The sequence below is a fragment of the Gallinula chloropus genome, assembly GCF_964237585.1.
Source record: "Gallinula chloropus genome assembly, contig: HAP1_SCAFFOLD_82, whole genome shotgun sequence".
In the NCBI taxonomy this organism is placed as follows: domain Eukaryota; kingdom Metazoa; phylum Chordata; class Aves; order Gruiformes; family Rallidae; genus Gallinula; species Gallinula chloropus.
In genome coordinates this window covers 62,788-78,929 of record NW_028168416.1, presented here as the reverse complement: position 1 = coordinate 78,929, position 16,142 = coordinate 62,788, and the positions used below count along the sequence as shown (strand labels likewise).

The 16,142-nt window shown below is 54.4% G+C and overlaps 1 pseudogene across 1 annotated transcript; it reads right to left on the bottom strand.

Annotated features, from left to right (window-relative positions):
* Positions 1–7,812: 7,812 nt before the first annotated feature.
* Positions 7,813–11,508, bottom strand: LOC311204485 (class I histocompatibility antigen, F10 alpha chain-like; annotated as a pseudogene). Its single transcript has 6 exons — positions 11,448–11,508; positions 10,678–10,941; positions 9,670–9,946; positions 9,321–9,593; positions 9,132–9,239; positions 7,813–8,042 (listed from the first exon to the last, which is right to left on the bottom strand). The product of its transcript is annotated as a class I histocompatibility antigen, F10 alpha chain-like (transcript).
* Between the last annotated feature and the right edge of the window lie 4,634 nt (positions 11,509–16,142).

Sequence of the window (16,142 nt, the reverse complement as noted above, 5' to 3'; positions counted from 1 at the left end):
ACATCCTGGCAGAAGGGAGGGAGGGGGAGAAAGAATTAACAAAGGAGCTCAGGAGCTCAGGGTGTGAAGGGAACGTTTGTGATCTGGGGACAGAGCAAACTGCACAGGCTGTTCCCAAGACAGTGGCATGGTTGATGGGGGTGGACGTATAGAAGGGAGCATAAGAAATCGCATTTATAATTTACACATAAATAAGAGTAAATTCAATCACTAACTATTGCAAGATGCTTGGAGGGAAAGGTGCTAAGGAGAACAAAATAAATGAGAGCAAGGTTGTGACTCGCGACAGACAGGGACCACCTGTCAGCAGACAGACGGTCTGCTTAGAGACAGGCGGAAAGCCGGGTTTATCCCCCACACCGGGATCCGACTCCAGGCACCCCCATCCCTCCGGGGGAGAAGTGATCGGAGTGCCCACGCAGGACTAAAAAATCGCTTAATATAAAGTCCTCTAATTGAAGACAGATATTAAACAGCTAAGAACAGATACTATGCTTCATCTCAGCCAAGAAGCCCAGAAGCGATGCCTAACAGCCAACCAGAACCTCTACACACCCCCGCCGGCACTCACACAAAACACGGTTAATACACATTTGCCCCGAAACACCCTCAGGTCCCCCTCACATTCATATTCCCCTGCCTATCCCCCTCTTCCCGCCGGGATCCGCTGCTCCCGGCTCCGTTAACCGGCGGAGAGCTCCGCACCGAGCACTCCCAGCAGCCCCTGCGCGCACCTCTGATCTTTATTTGCATAGACACGCCCCTCTCCAGCCGCTCCTCTGCCCGGTATCCTCCCCAGATAGCACCCAGCTTCTTCCTTCCCAGAACCGGCCACAATAAGATGGGCAAACAGCCGGTGTGCGGATGCTTTTAGGCATCAAAGGTAAACTAAGGATATTTGGCGATAAGATGGGTTATCAGAACTCGTTATAATCACAAACCAGTCAGTGGGGTGTGAACAGTGTCTGTAACCAAGTAGCAGTTGTTCAGCTTGCCACCTTTGCAGTAACAAATGTCTCTAATCTGTGGGATTTCACCCAATAAACGGCTTCACCTGAAATTCATATCGAATTGGGTGTTGCTCATTGCCAGTCACCACAAATGGTGACCCCGACGTGATCCCGAGATTGACTGACACAACCTGAACCTGCGACCGACCAGCTCCTGATACCATGAGTGAAGAAACCAGCAAAACTCTAGAGGGAAAGAGCAGCTGGAAACAATCCCTGCAGCAACCAGACAGTGCTCAAGGATGATGGAGAGAAGAGAAAACAACACCCTGCAGCAGTATGGCTGAGAAGGTGAGCAGCTGTTACAGCTCTGGGGAATGAGTTCTCTAGTGAGGAAAGGGCCATAGTCAGGATTTAAGCAACAACCCTTTCAAAGAGGCATAAAACAGGATGAGCCAGCACTGGAGTGTCTGCTGCGGTGGGGTTGTGACCATGGAGTTTCACTCCAACTGCACTTAGTGCTCAGTGTAAACACCTGGCAAGGGGTGGGGGATAAATTATGGGATGCAGTCTCTAGGGGAGACAAGAAGGGCAAGAGAGTTGCTGCTGCTGGGAAACTTGGGATGTCCACTCTGGAAAGCATAAAAGCGGAGCAGACAGATGCCACGGGGGCTGCTAAAGCTCTGGCGGCAATGGCATGGCCTGCTGGGAAAGGGTTTGAGCCCCCAGTCCCAGGACCGACCGCCCACCCACCCGAAGGCTACGGATACAGAGAAACACAGACTAAAGCACCGGTCAGTGTTGTCCCCACGGCACCTCCTGAGCCCATGGACACTGACAAGGAGCCTGTGCACACGGACAAAAGCCCTACAGAGACGGTCCCGAAGCCGCCTGGCCAGAATCTGCCTTGTCAGACATCGGATCAGGGACCCACTTGGTCTCTACACCCACTGCTCCCATCCACACCTCCCACCCAACCCACCCAGAAATCACTGTCTCCTGATGAATCGGTTTGCAGCATTTGCTCGTATGTGCCACAGGCTCAGGGATGCGTTTATCCACTGAGAGCAAGGCTGGGCACAGAGCAAAAGGAGTTTTGATGGTGACCATAGAAAGTGGGCAGCTTACTTGAAAATTAACCTGGAAAATACAACCCCCCGTTTGGGTCGAGCGATGGCCGCTTACTAAAGAAAAACTTGCCCACTTCCAAGATTGAATAGAGGAGCAACTGACCAAGGGACACATCCAGCCCTCCACAAGTCCGTGGAACTCGCCTATTTTTACCATCCCTAAACAGGACGGGAGATGGCGCTTGGTGCACGAGTTAAGAAAAGTCAATGACGTGATGGAAGACACGAGAGCTTTGCAGCCCCGTCTGCCACCTCCAAACGTGAGACCTAGAAATTGGGACGTTTGGATTGTTTTTTCACTATTCCCTTACACCCTGATGATTATGAAAAATTTGCCTTTTCAGTCCCTACTGTAAACAAAAATGAACCCATGGAAAGGTATCATTGGGTGGTGCTCCCACAAGGCATGAAAAATTCACCCCCTATGTGCCAGGCTTATGTAGCCTGGGCACTTGCTCCAGTACAAAGAGCGCATCCTGATCTAATCCTTTATCATGACATGGATGAGGTACTGATTGTGGGAAAAACTTGGACATTGAAAGTTTGATTCATGAGTTGACAGGGCATTTGAAAAGCAAGGGGTTACAGATTGCTCCAGAGAAAATTCAAAAGAAGCCAGTGTGGAAATCTCTGGGGTGGCAGATTGATAAAAGTACCATAACACCTCAAAGGATTGAGATCCCAGCTGAGGTCAGCACATTAAATGATGCTCAAAAGCTGCTTGGAGATAGTAACTGGCTTAAGACCATTGTGTGGCATTACGAATAGGGAATTGGAACCCTTAGTGGCATTGCTAAAGGGAGAAGGTGGTGCAGGAGCACTGAGAATCCTGTCAGAAGAAGCTAAAAAGGCCCTCCAAGTCATAGGTTACAAAATCAAAAATACATATACCCATCGATGGGATGCTGAGTGGGACTTAGGAGTCACAGTCATTAATCAAACAGAACATGTGGTTGCTATTATAATGCAGTGGACTAATGACAAAGATCCCTTAAGGTTGTTAGAATGGGTATTCCTGCCCATGCAGCCAAAGGGAACTGTGACTCTGTGTTTGGAGGCGACAGCCCAGGTCAGTGTAAAAGGCCACAATCAGGTAGTAGAATCTGCAGGAACAGAACCCACATTTATTGTTGTTCCATTAGCAGCAGAGTATTTAGCTTGGGCCATAAGGAACAGCACTGCCCTGCAAATAGCTTTATCAGACCGTGCAGGGGAAGTGAAAGTGCATTACGCACCACACAGAATCTCTACAGCAGCACGGAACTGTCCAACAGAAGAAAAGCCCTTGTTGTCTGGCTGTGCGGTTCAGGGTGTTCCAGTATTCACTGATGCAGGGGGAAGGACTCAGAAGGCTGCAATTACATGGCAGGAGAATGGGAAATGGCAGGATTTGATATTCAAAGGGGCCCAAGCCTCAATCAGCAGTTGGAGTTGCAGGCGGTTGTGAGAGTGTGTGACAAGCAGAAAGCCGAACCGGTTCATCTGGTCTGTGACTCCCTGTGTGTGGTGGGAATAGTGACCCGAATGGAACGGGCACTATTGAAAGGGGTTTCAGATGAGAGATTATATAAATTGTTTAAGGAATTCTGGCTCCTCCTGTCTAACCAACAGCATCAGTACTTTATTACCCATATTTGCAGCCCCACTGCACTAACTCAAGGTCTGGCAGAAGGCAATGAGAGAGCAGACAGGTTGGCAGCACCAGCGTGGGCTGCTCCCTCAGCAGAGCGCTGTGCACAGGCTCGGACATCACATCAATCCTTTCACCAATCTGCCAGGGTGCTTCAATGACAACACCACCCGTCAGTTGCTGAGGCTAAAGGGCTTGTACAGTCGTGCCTGGACTGTCAGCAGTTCACCAGTGGCCTTGGCCCTGGCGTCAGTCCTTGTGGCACAGCCCCACTAGAAGTCTGGCAAATGGATGTTACGCACGTCCCAGAATTTGGTGGGCAAAAGTATGTCCATGTTTGTCTAGATCCCTTTTCTCTGGCAGTGTGGGGCTACTGCACAAAGGGGGGATCTAGTAAACATGTCCAACGCCACGTGTGCTCTGCCACAGCAGCACTTGGGGTACCCCCTGAAATCAAAACTGACAACAACCCAGGATATATAACACAGGCAGCACAAACCTTCTTCCAGTTCTGGGGCATTCCCCATGTCACAGGGACACCACATTTGCTCACAGGCCAGGCCATGGTGGAATGTATGAATCAAACTCTCAAGCATTTGCGTCACAAACAAAAAGGGGGAGAAGGAGATCTCCCCAGCTGATCAACTAAACAAAGTTCTGTATGTTTTGAACTAATTATGTCTGCCACAGGACAGTTTGGTACCTCCAATGATGAAACATGGAGTAGGTTTGAAAGGAGGTTTGGAAGGGATCAAAGAAAGTCAATGTCAGGTGTTAGTAAAAAAAAAATGAAATTACAGGTACTAACTTGGGGAAGGAGATCTGCCTGTGTCATTACAGATACGGGAACCAAGTGGGGACCAGCCAAGTGGATGAAGCTGTGGATCCAGAAGAAAGCAAGTCTGCATGAACCAGGATGGGATCCTGGTCCCAGGAACTGAACTCAAGTGTTCCAAGTGCAGCCACGCTGGACTGGAGTTTTGTTATGGGAAATATTGAACTATTGAACAGTCTTTGAAATATGCCTGTAAATTAGTGAAATAGTGACTTCCACACAGCCTAAGGTCACGGACAATAATGGCTGCCTGTACCAGAAGAGAAGCTGCTGTTACCTACACCCAGACACTCCTGACACTCCTGACTGGCAAAGCAAACAAATACAACAGCAAAGGTAGCTAAGGCTATGGATGTGGATTCTGTGAGACCTGCCACCTCACAGAATCCTGCAGCAACTGATTTCCTATCACTGGCTCACGGACACGGGTGTCAAGATTCTGATGGCACGTGCTGCAGGAACCTGTCTGACCACTCTCAGTCAATTCACACCAGCTTTCAGAAATTAATAGATCAAACACAAAAGCTACAAGAAAATGGATTCTTTGGATTGAACAATTGGCTTCATGGGTGGGGAATTTCAGGATGGGTATTGTCACTGGCCAGAACCGGATTGCTGATTTTAGCAGTTGTAGCGGTTGTCTTACTCTTACTGCCATGTTTGTTGAGCTTTCTGCAAAGGGCCCTGCAGAGATCTCTACAGGCAGTTTTTGTAACACAAATACAAAAAGGGGGAATTGTCAGGGAAGACAGCGGGCCTGGCAGTGGCCTAGCTCTCTTCACCCAAAACATAGGCCCTGACAACATCCTTGTGTGCCCATGAGACAGGACAAGTTACTCATGCTGAGAGGATCTTAATAATCACACTTTCAAAACACAGTGGCCTTGCTGACAGGGGTACAGGCTGCCCTAAACCAAGAAGTTGTGATGGGAAGAACTTGGGAGTAATGGAACATGTCAAGAACCAGCCATAATAAGATGGTCAAACAGCCGGTGTGCGGATGCTTTTAGGCATCAAAGGTAAACTAAGGATATTTAGCAATAAGATGGATTATCAGAACTCGTTATAATCACTAACCAATCAGTGGGGTGTGAACAGTGTGTGTAAGCAATTAGCAGTTTTTCAGCTTGCCACGCAGTAACAAATGTCTCTAATCTGTGGGATTTCACCCAATAAACGACTTCACCTAAAATTCATTTCGAATTGGGTGTTGCTCTCTGCTGGTCTCCACAGGGATTGAGCACAGAAATAGAGGGGGACATGGAAACACAGTGTGGAGGGCGTGGGACATTGAGTGGGGCACATGATGGGGAGACATGGGGAATGCATGGGGACCCAGAGGTGGTAGAGAGCATGTGGAGATATGGTGGAGGGAGGAGTTGGTGACAGCCATGGGGACAAGGCTGCCTGATGTCCTGGAGGGCCACCTCCAACTCAAGGATGTCTGGTTCTGCTACCCTGAGCAGTAAAAGCCCATCCTCAAGGTGGGCATGGGGGAAGGACGGGGGCTGCAGTGACAGGGCAGGAGGGCATGGTGGGGAGGGCATGGGGATATGGACTTGGCAGGGATAGTTTGGAGGCATAGCAGGGGGACAGACATGGTGGCAATATGGCAGGTGGACATAGGGACATGGTGAAGAGGGCATATGGGGACACAGATGTGGTGGGGGCCATGGGCACATGGCATGGGGATAGAGAGGTGGTGGGGAAACTGTGGGGACATGGCAGGGACAGTGGGGACACAGTGAGGACATGGCAGGAAGGGCATGGGGACATGGATGTGGTGGGGAGGGTGTTGGGACATGGTGTGAACAAGGTAAAACTGCATTGTGAGGGCTGGGGGCACTGGGGGAGGGGCCACAGGGTGTCACCTCTGTCACCCAGAGTGTGTCCCTCAAGCTGCAACTTTGAGAGGTGCTGGCGGTGGTGCCCCCCCGGGGGCAGGGAAGATCCCCCTGGTGTCCCTGGTCCTGTGCCTGTGACACTGAGAGCCAGGGGGTGCTCCTGGACAGTCACCCCCTCCCTGACTACCAGCCCTCCTACCTGCACGGCCAGGTGCTGCCACCACCTGTCACACACGATGTTCCCAACAGGTTCCAACTGCCACCTGCTGCCACCACCCATCCTCAATGTGTCCTTACTGCCACCTGCTGTCACCACCCATCCCCACCACAGCTCATCAGCATGCTGTATCACCAACCATCCCCAAAGCATCCCCAGATATCCCTGCCATGCCCATGGGACATCCCCACCATGTCCCTGACATGTCCCCAGCCGTCACCACCATGTCCCAAACACATCCCTGCTGTGTCCCCAGATGTCTCCCCCACATTCCCAGCTGCATCCCCATTGTGTTCCCATCCCCATCATGTCCCTGCCATGTCACCACTGCATCCCTGCCATGTCCTCAGTTTTCCCTTCCATGTCCCTGCCAAGTCCCCTGCTATGTCCCCTGCAGTGAGGGGGGATAGAAATATAGACACTTACTTAGTTAGTTAGTTGTTTGTTTGTTTATTTATTTATAATGCACCTATTGACAAACATTCTTTGGATCCACTCTGACAGCAGAGGGAAGAACAAAGAGTCAGCCTGTCAGTCCCTCAGTGCTGCTGCTTCCAACAGATTTAAAACCAAACAGCACAAGACTTTGCTGCCAGCTCGCTCGGCTGGTGTTTAATGCTGCTGCTCCCTCAGGGAAGCAGTACTGCCACACCCATCCCCAACATCTCCTTCTGCATCCCTGCTGAGAGCCCAGCCCTTTCCCAGCCCTGTTCCCATCACATAACCTGCCGCATCCTCACCATGTCCCCCCTGGCATCCCCACCGTGTCCCCAGCCATCCCCTCTGCTGCATGTGGCTGCCATCCCCCAGGAGCCACTGCTCTTCTCCCACTCACTCCACGCAGCATCGTGTGTGGACCGGAGAACTGGAGCCAGGCGCAGGTGACAGTAGCAGCCACCCAGGTGGGTGCCCACACCTTTATCACCCACCAGCCCTGGGGCTATATCACAGGAAGGAGATAACCCCCAATCTCACTGTCCCTGTGTCCCCAGCCTCACCCCCATCTCATATAGAGGTGGGCGAGCTGGGGATACAGATCTCGGGGAACAGTGGCAGAGGGTGGCCCTAATTCAGGCCCTGGTGATGGATTCTCGTGTCTACTGTCCTTTGTACCAGGAAGCTTCACTGCCTCGATTCCAGTGCATTGTTAACCTTGATGCATGACCTGGGCGATGGCTGCAGTGCTCAGGTCAGGTGCACCCTCCATCATGAGCCCAGCTGTCCGTGGTGTCTCAGCCCCCATGTCCCACAGGCCCATGGAACTACGAACAGCTCACGACGACCTTCCCACTCCAGGTCTACCTGAGCATCTCCAATTTTAGCCACCTGGTCTCCTTGGTCCTTGTCTTGATGGTCTCCAGGGACACAGCCCTTCGACATGTAATGGGAGTCTGCGCAGGCAGCAATGTCCAGGCCCAGCTGCCTGGCTTTGACTGCTGCAACTCCCCATGAAGGAACAAAGATGGAGAGAGACTTTTACCAAGTCTTGGAGTGGCAGGTGAAGGGCCATGGTTTGCTACTGAAAGAGGGGAGATCAAGGTCTGCTTGTAGGTCCACAGCCCAGGGAAGTGCTCTGGGTCTCTGCCAAAATGGTGGGCACTCTTCTGAGAGCAAAAGCCAAGATTCATGATGCATCCACACAGACAGAAGGTGTAAGGAAGGAGACTGCAGTACAGGCAGGAAGTGTTGGTGAGTGCACGCACCCTTCTCATGCCGAAAAGGTAAGTGCCTGCACAAGGTGGGCACAGGGTGATGATTGGTGGCATCAGGTGCCCGAGCTGCAGGGAAGAAAAAGAAGATGAAAAAAGACCTGTGGGGACCAAGACTAAGGCAGTTCATTAAGGCAAAAGCAAAAGCCATGTGGAGAAGCAAAGGAAAAACAAAAGAATCATTCGCTATTTCCCATCATCAGGAGATGCCCAGCAACATCCCGGGCAGCCGGGCTTCAGTATACGCAGTGGCTGCTCCAGAACACAAGCATGGTCACTAATAAACCATGTACTGGCACAGTGTGGTCAGCTCTCTGCAGGCAGCTCCCAGCCTCTCCAGCTGGTGAGACCACAGGGGCCACATCCAGCTGCCCCGGTTGCTCATGGAGCAGTAAGACTGAGATCACTGCAAGGATGGCAGGAAGAGACAGTGTCACCCTGGGAAAAGACCCTGTCCCCAACCCTCTGCTATGGTTGCCTCAGCATCCGCCGCAGGCAGCCCAGTGTCGCTCTGACCATGGGTATCAAGGGGGAGCACAGAGAGCTGGGCCTACCCCATCCACCCCCCCAATCCCATGTCATACCTTTGGCCAAGCTGCCAGAGCTCCCATCCATGTCTATAGGGGAGAAACAGCTGTGAGCTGCCACCTCATGCTCGCTGTGGGCACAGTGCACGTAAGAGAAGAGGGGAAGAGGCATGAACATCCACTGCACTTTACCCTCAGGCTCAGGGGCTCTGCAGAGAGTTGCGTCTTGTGCCCACAGCCCCTACCAGCCCCCCTGGCTCTGCCTTCCTCCCACACCCTGGGGATTTACCTGGTCTGTACCTCCAGATGATGAATCCAGTGATGCCAATGATGACAGCCGGGATGGCAAGGGGAACAACCACCCACAGCACGATGGATGATGAGTTGGACTCTGGCTCTGGGGATGAACAGGGTGGTCAGGAGGGGAAAGGGAAGCCCCCAGCCCACTCTTTCATGTGCCCAAGGCCACCAGACTCACCCCACACAGAAACCCCTGGCTCGGACAGGCTGGCATGCTCCACATGGCACCGGTACTTGTCCTGCTCCCCAGGATGGGCCTTGATGGACACCCAGGTGTAGTAAGTGCCGTCGCTGTTGGGCACGATGCTGCCCCACTGGGTCTCCTGGTCCCTGACCTCACCGTCCTTCAGCCAGCTGATGGTGATGGGCCGTGGGTAGAAGCCGTAAGTGCGGCAGTGCAAGGTCAGGATCCCCTGGGTCTCCTTCCTGGAGACTTGGACCATGGGGGGCTCTGGGGAGGGAGTGTCAGTGAGGGCTGGCACACACATCCATGCTGGCTGCTCCCCATGGTCCCCATCTCCCCTCACCTTTCCTCTCCAGCACGGTCTGCCTGTAGCTCAAGTATTTCCTCAGCCACTCAGGGCAGGTGTTCTCCAGGTAGTGCTTCATGTGCTTAATGACAGTTCTGTCTGCCCCCCCAGTTCCTCTTGGTGATTTGTGCCGCTGCATCTGCCGCAGTCAATGTCATCCTGTCCTTGTCAAAGGCAATGAAGTCCCTCCCGTCGTAGGCAATTTGTCAATACCCCCTGGTGCTATTGTCCTCCAGGATGTCACAGATGACTGTGCTCTGCAGTGTGTGAGCCCCTGAAACATGACCAGGGAGATGGGGCTGAGGGGCTGCTGCAGCACTGGGCCTTCAGTGGGGCAAGGCCCCCTGGCAGCACCCCCCACTCCAGCCCTGTGTGAGGCTCGAGGTAAGCAGGCACAGATACAAGAGCTGCCCCCACCCTGCCCAGGGTCCACAGCACTTGGGGCATCACATACAGCTGTGACACAGACCCCTTGTGCCAAGGGTATGGCTGGGCTGGCACCCAGCCCCATGGCACAGTGTAACAGCAAGGGAATGGGACAGGGTCCTGAATGCTGGGAGAGGGATCAGATAGGAGATGGCACGGGTAGTGGGAGCCCCTCTGGCTCTGAGGTGGGGTGTACAAAGTACCATAGGAATGGTGCGGGGCTAGGACACAGGGTGGGATCCCCTCTGAGAGTTCTCAGGTTCTGAGAGTACTCACTGCCACAGGATGGTGAGGGCTGTGATGTAGCACCCAGGTCTGGGATGGGGTGCAGGGCATGGTGGGGAGAAGGCCAGAATGTGCTTGGTGGGACACTCAGAAGCCTCCCTGGATCTGGCACAAAGTATGCCATGGAGTGTGGGACTGGGGGACAGGGGTGCATGGAGCCCTCTGCCAACAGCACTGGGCTGGGAAGGATCGGCACGTGCTGGGCCAGTACCATGAGGAAGGTTAGTGTCTTCATGGGGGAGAAGGGAGTGGAGATCTCCCATCCCACAGAGCCCCTTCCCAGCCCACACTCACCCCCACTCTGGTTGTAGCGGCTCTGCAGTGTGTCCAGATCCACACGGTTAATCTCCTGATTCTGCTGTCCAATCTGGGTCTGCTGGTCCCAGTGCTGCTGGTCCAGGTTGGCCGCCATCCAGTCTGCCCGGGGCACCGCCCTCCCCTTCTCGCTGTCGTAGTGCACAATGAGGTTCCCGTCCACGTACCCCATGGACACAAACTGGGGTACTCCTGGGCTGGGCTCTGACACTGCGGTGTGGAGGTAGCGCAGGGAGTAGAGCTCTGTGGGGACACAGGGGTCAGTGAGGTGTTGGGGGTGCAGGGTGAGGGTTCCCATAGTGATGGGGTGCAGGATTGGGTGGTGAGCCTGGGTGGGGGTCACAGAGCAGCAGATTGGGGGTGTGGGGGTCAGCTTCAAGGGGAAGTGTCTGTTGGGGACGGGTATGTGTCCAGGATGGGCTCCTCCTTCCCATGAAGGGAAGCCGGGGGGGTCCTGGTGATGATGAAAGGGGGGCCATGGCAGTGAAAAACCCAAGGTTCCCAGGAAGGGGTCCAAGGGGTCCCCAGCATCAAAGAGAAACAGATCTGTGGGACCATCTTGTAATGGCATGGAAAGGGTGGAAGGGGGTGGAAAGTGGTGGAAGGGGACTATTCCGAGGGGGCACCTGTTCTTCAGGGATTGTGATCAGGGGTCCCTGTGCCCTGAGATGGTCTGGTGCACAGGGAATGGAGAACTGTTGTCAAGAAACAGGATCCAGGGGGGGTCCTGGATTCCCGCCCGCACTCACCACACGCTGCCCAGCCAAGGATCTCCAGCAGCAGCAGCCCCAGCGCCTGGCCCAGCCCCATTGCTCATCACTCCTCTCTGGGTCCCCGATATCACGAGAATAAGGAGCTCTGGGACAAACTTTGCCACAAGCCCCACCCCTCACCCCATGATTGGCTCTGCCACCACCCAACAGCCAATGGTAGCCTGAGACACTTCTTACCAGTGACTCCCCCACAGCACCGCCCAGTCCCCACACGCCCCCCTACCCCAACACCTTCTCAGGGCCCCAGACCCCACCATGGCCCCATACCATCTGTATCTCCCAGCCTGGGGACACCTCTGCCCCCCCAAGTCACAGATCTCCCCTCCACCCCAGCCCTACTCTCCTCCCCTTCCCCTGGGGCACCCCAAGACCCTCAGACCTGCCTGTCCCGGGGGGACCAAGGCGCCTGGTGTCCCATGGCTCTCCCCACCCGGCTCTGACACCCTTGGGGTTTGTGGGTGAAATAGATGGGTCAAGTGTGAAAACCTCCTGGGGAGAGTGTGGGCAAACCCCAGGGCTTGGGGGAGGTGTCCCTTGACCCTGCTGTCCCTTGTGCCCAGTGCCCCTCATGCCCTGGGTTGCTTGTGCCTTCCATCACCTGTACCCAGCGTGCCTCAGACCTGGAAGCACTCCTGCCTGGCACTGCTCGTACTGCATCTCCTGCACAGGTCCTTCAACTTACCAGTTCAAACCAGCAAAAAGACCTTCCAGAAGGATCTGGACTATCTTCTGCCCTGTCTCAGAGAATTCCTCTGCTCTCCTGCCCCATATGATGATGTCATCAGAGTACTGCAGGTGCTCTGGGGCTTCACCCCTTCCAGCGCAGTCGGGGTCAGCCCAGGGCAGATGGTGGGGCTGTATTTCCACCCCTGGGGCAGTTGATTCCAGGTGGACTGAGCACCCTCCCAGGGACAGCAAACTGTGCCCTACTCTCTTCTGCCAAAGTTATCCAGAAAAATCCAGTAGTGATATCAACTGGGGTGTCCCACTGCGCTGCCTCTGACTCCAGTTCCTGCTGGAGCTCCAGCATGTCCAGCACAGAGGCACTGGTGAGCAGGGTGACTCCATCCAGCCCACGACAGCCTGCTGTCACTCTCCACTCTCCACTGGACTTCACACTGTCCTTAACAGAGGAAGCTCTCTGTGCCCACACACATCAAGGATCTGAGTCCAAGCCAGAGCAGAACACCCAGTGCCCACCTGAGTAGGGGGTACCCAGGCCGGGTCTGATCTCGCTGGTACCCAGGGCTGATCACCCAGAGCCCAGGGGGACAGGAGTGCAGGGCTGCTGCCCATCCATCCCAGAGCTGGCTCAGTGGGCACAGCTCTGGCAGCGCTCAGCAGGGCCCCAGACACGGGGAAAGCTGGGAACTCCAAACGGGTCAGTGCGGTGTGATACTGTTCACCCCAGGGGGACTGGGGGCAGCCAGGCAAAGGATGCTGCCCGGAAGGGCTCCCGACTCCCACTGACTGAGACACAGTGGGAAGCCGGGAGTCAAAAGCGGCGGCTCCCAGTGGGCAGCAGGGAAAAGGAGGAGGGGACACGGGGAGTGCTGAGGGTTCATGGAACCGAAACCTAGAGAAACAGACCCCAAAGCCTTCCTTACGCACATCCCCACCGTTGCTCACATCTGCAACGTGCACCAAACCCACCTCAGCAACACTGACCTCCACAAAACCTTCTGCAGAAACTGACAGACCTCATCTCCCATCGGTGAGTGCTTATGTGCTTTGAGTCATCAAGCATAATTCTTAGGAGCTCTGAGTCAATGGTGTAGTACTGACATCCTGAGCAACACGTTGAACCAGTGGGTCATTAATGTCTGTTAGAGCCAGAGAGGTTTCATGTGGGGTTTTTGTTGTAGGTTTTTTTTTTCTTTTCCTAACTCTCCTGCCCTGTCGTGTGAGGTTCTGTGACAGTTGCTCTCCTGTTTTCAGCAGGGTTAGAGTTAATGTTAATCTTGCAGTGAGTGTAGGGCTGTGTTAGGGATTTAGGGTGATGGAACCACCCTATTGGTTTAGTTGTTGCTAAGCAGTCAAGGACATTTCAGCTTCTCATCCTGCCCTGTCTCTGAGACAGGGGAGGCAGTCAATAAGCTGGGAGCACAGCTCCTGGCACTACTACTGCTGGTGCTGGGCTGGATGTTCAAAGCCCTCATGGTCCCCATGGCCCTCGAGACCCCCAGAACCAGAGGGGCTCCCACACCCTGGGTTCAATGTGTCTGTGTCACAGCTTTACATGGTGCCCCAAGTGCTGTGGGCCCTGGGCAGGGTGGCGGCAGCTCTCGTTTCAGTGCCCGATTCCCCAGGCCTCACACAGGGCTGGAGTGGGGGGTGCTGCCAGGGGTCCTTGCCCAGCTGAAGGCCCAGGGCTGCAGCAGCCCCTCAGCCCCATTTCACTGAGGGGGCTCACACACTGCAGAGCAGAGTCGGCTGTGACCTCCTGGAGCACAATAGCACCAGGGGGTATTGGCAAATCCCCTATGATGGGAGGGACTTCATTGCCTTCGACATGGAGAGCACCTGTACGTGGCTGAGCAAATACTTGAGCTACGGGCAGGCTGTGCTGGAGAGAAAAGCTGAGAGGATCCTGACCTTGCACTGCTGTGCTTACAGCTTCTACTCACAGCCCATCACCACCAGCTGGCTGAAGGACAGGAGAATGTCTCCCCCACGAACCCCCAGGGGCTGCCTGAACACAGCCACTGCCTCCCCATCCTGCCCCTCTGCGCTGGGGCTGCAGCCCCACCAGTCCCTGTTTCCATAGGATTGAGCTTGGCCATGGCCCTGCTGGTGCTTCCCAAGGATGGGATGTCTTGAAGGAAGATGTCCCATCTCCTGCCCTGCGGGGCAGATCCTGGCCCCAGGGTGGTGAAACCTGTTGAGCTCTGAGCTCTGCCCCTGATACTCTGGCTACTCCTGTCCCCAGCAGATGTGGTGTCCCTGGATCCCCAGGGCTCCTTAAAAGACACAGCTCTGATAGTGCTGGAGAGGAGGAAGGGGAAGATAGAGAAGGGCAATGGGGGTCACAGGTGCCCCAGTTGGGATGGCAAAGAAGGGCTCTCCATGCTAAAGAGGTTCCAATATCTCCCAAACCCCCAGCACGAGTACCCTGACACTGGAAAAAAACATTCCTCGAGGACAGGATGGGACCACACAGCTCCCCAGTGCAGCGCCTGCTCTGCCCCACTGCCCCTCCCCAGGAATTATTGCAAATCCATTACTGACTCTACAGGGCAGGAAATACAAATCTCCTGTGGAAAGGGAAGTTGCTCACTGGGTGCTCAGGAGCTGCTGGATGCACCAGGCTGCTTTAAAACCCCATCCTCTGCTGCCTTTGAGGTGCAGATTTACGTCTGTGGGCAGGATCTGAGGCCCCACTGCCAGGCAAGAAGCTGAAATTCTGCATCCTCCTACCAAAGCCCAGAGGCAGAAAATACAGCTGCAGTACCTGGGTGCAGGTGCTGGAGGTGGCTTTTCCCAGAGCTGCACCTCTCCCAGCAGCCTGTGCTGGGGAACAGCACGTCAGGGCATCCCCACTGTGAGCTCTGCCAATGGTGGGGTGCAGAACTCCAGGGCACCAGGACGGGTGATTTTCACCACAGCCAGCAAATCCCACCTTCCCCAAACTCCCCCTTGCCCCTCACACAGCCACCGGCCCCACCACCCAGCAGTGCTCACCCTGGGATCCCTTTTGGACCCATGCCACCTCATGGGTAAAATACCTGGGATGTGACATATCTGCTCATGGTTGTCCTGCCATCCTGGAGAACGGAAGCACCCCACAGTGATGCAGAAGCCACTCAGGCTGGAGCATATCTCTGCACCCATCCCCACCAACCTACAACCCTAATCTGCCATTGATGACCCACCTTCAGGCATGTCCCCTCCAGCTACATGACCAGGTTACCCCAATCTGCCCAGCCACCAGTCCAAACAGTTTTCCAGCTTCTGGTTGGGGTGCAGGTGACTCCCCAGCACCCCAACAATCAAGTTCATGTTGAGGAGCATCATACCTGCTCTGGACATTGCTAGATCCAGATGGAGATGGAGGGCTGTCACAGCCCAGAAAACTTCACTGTGGTGTATTTCGAAAACTGCATCATTTAACTGTGATGAGAGACAGTGAGCACGAGGGGGGGAATCATGGAAGGAAACTCCACATCCGATAAAAGCAGATGAAGTGAATGGATCAATCCCTTGGGGGTACGGAGACCCCTCGGGTTCAGGACAGGCTTTTTCTTAAAATAGGCAAATGGTTTTGAAGGTGGGAAGCTAAAAAGAGGCTTTTTAGCCTCTAAGGTAGAACCTTGATGTTCCCCTCCAATGCATGAGCCATGCTGAGCGGTCCCCAAACCCCACAGCCCTCCATCCCAGTGGGAGAGAGGCACCCCTGCAGCCATCCCTGTCCCTTACCTTATGACCCAGTAACTCTAAAGCCCCTTGAACCAGAGTGCAAAGCCTTCCTCATCCACCCAGCTACCCCAGAAACTGAATGGGAGTCAACTTTCCACCTTGTCCACTCTCCTCCTGGACCCACAACTGGGTCCCATACTGGGACCAGTGGTGTTTAATATCTTCATCAATGACATCAACAGTGGGATCCAGTGCATCCTCTGCAAGTTGCAGATGACACCAAGCTGAGCAGAGGGTTGACATGCCAGAGGGATG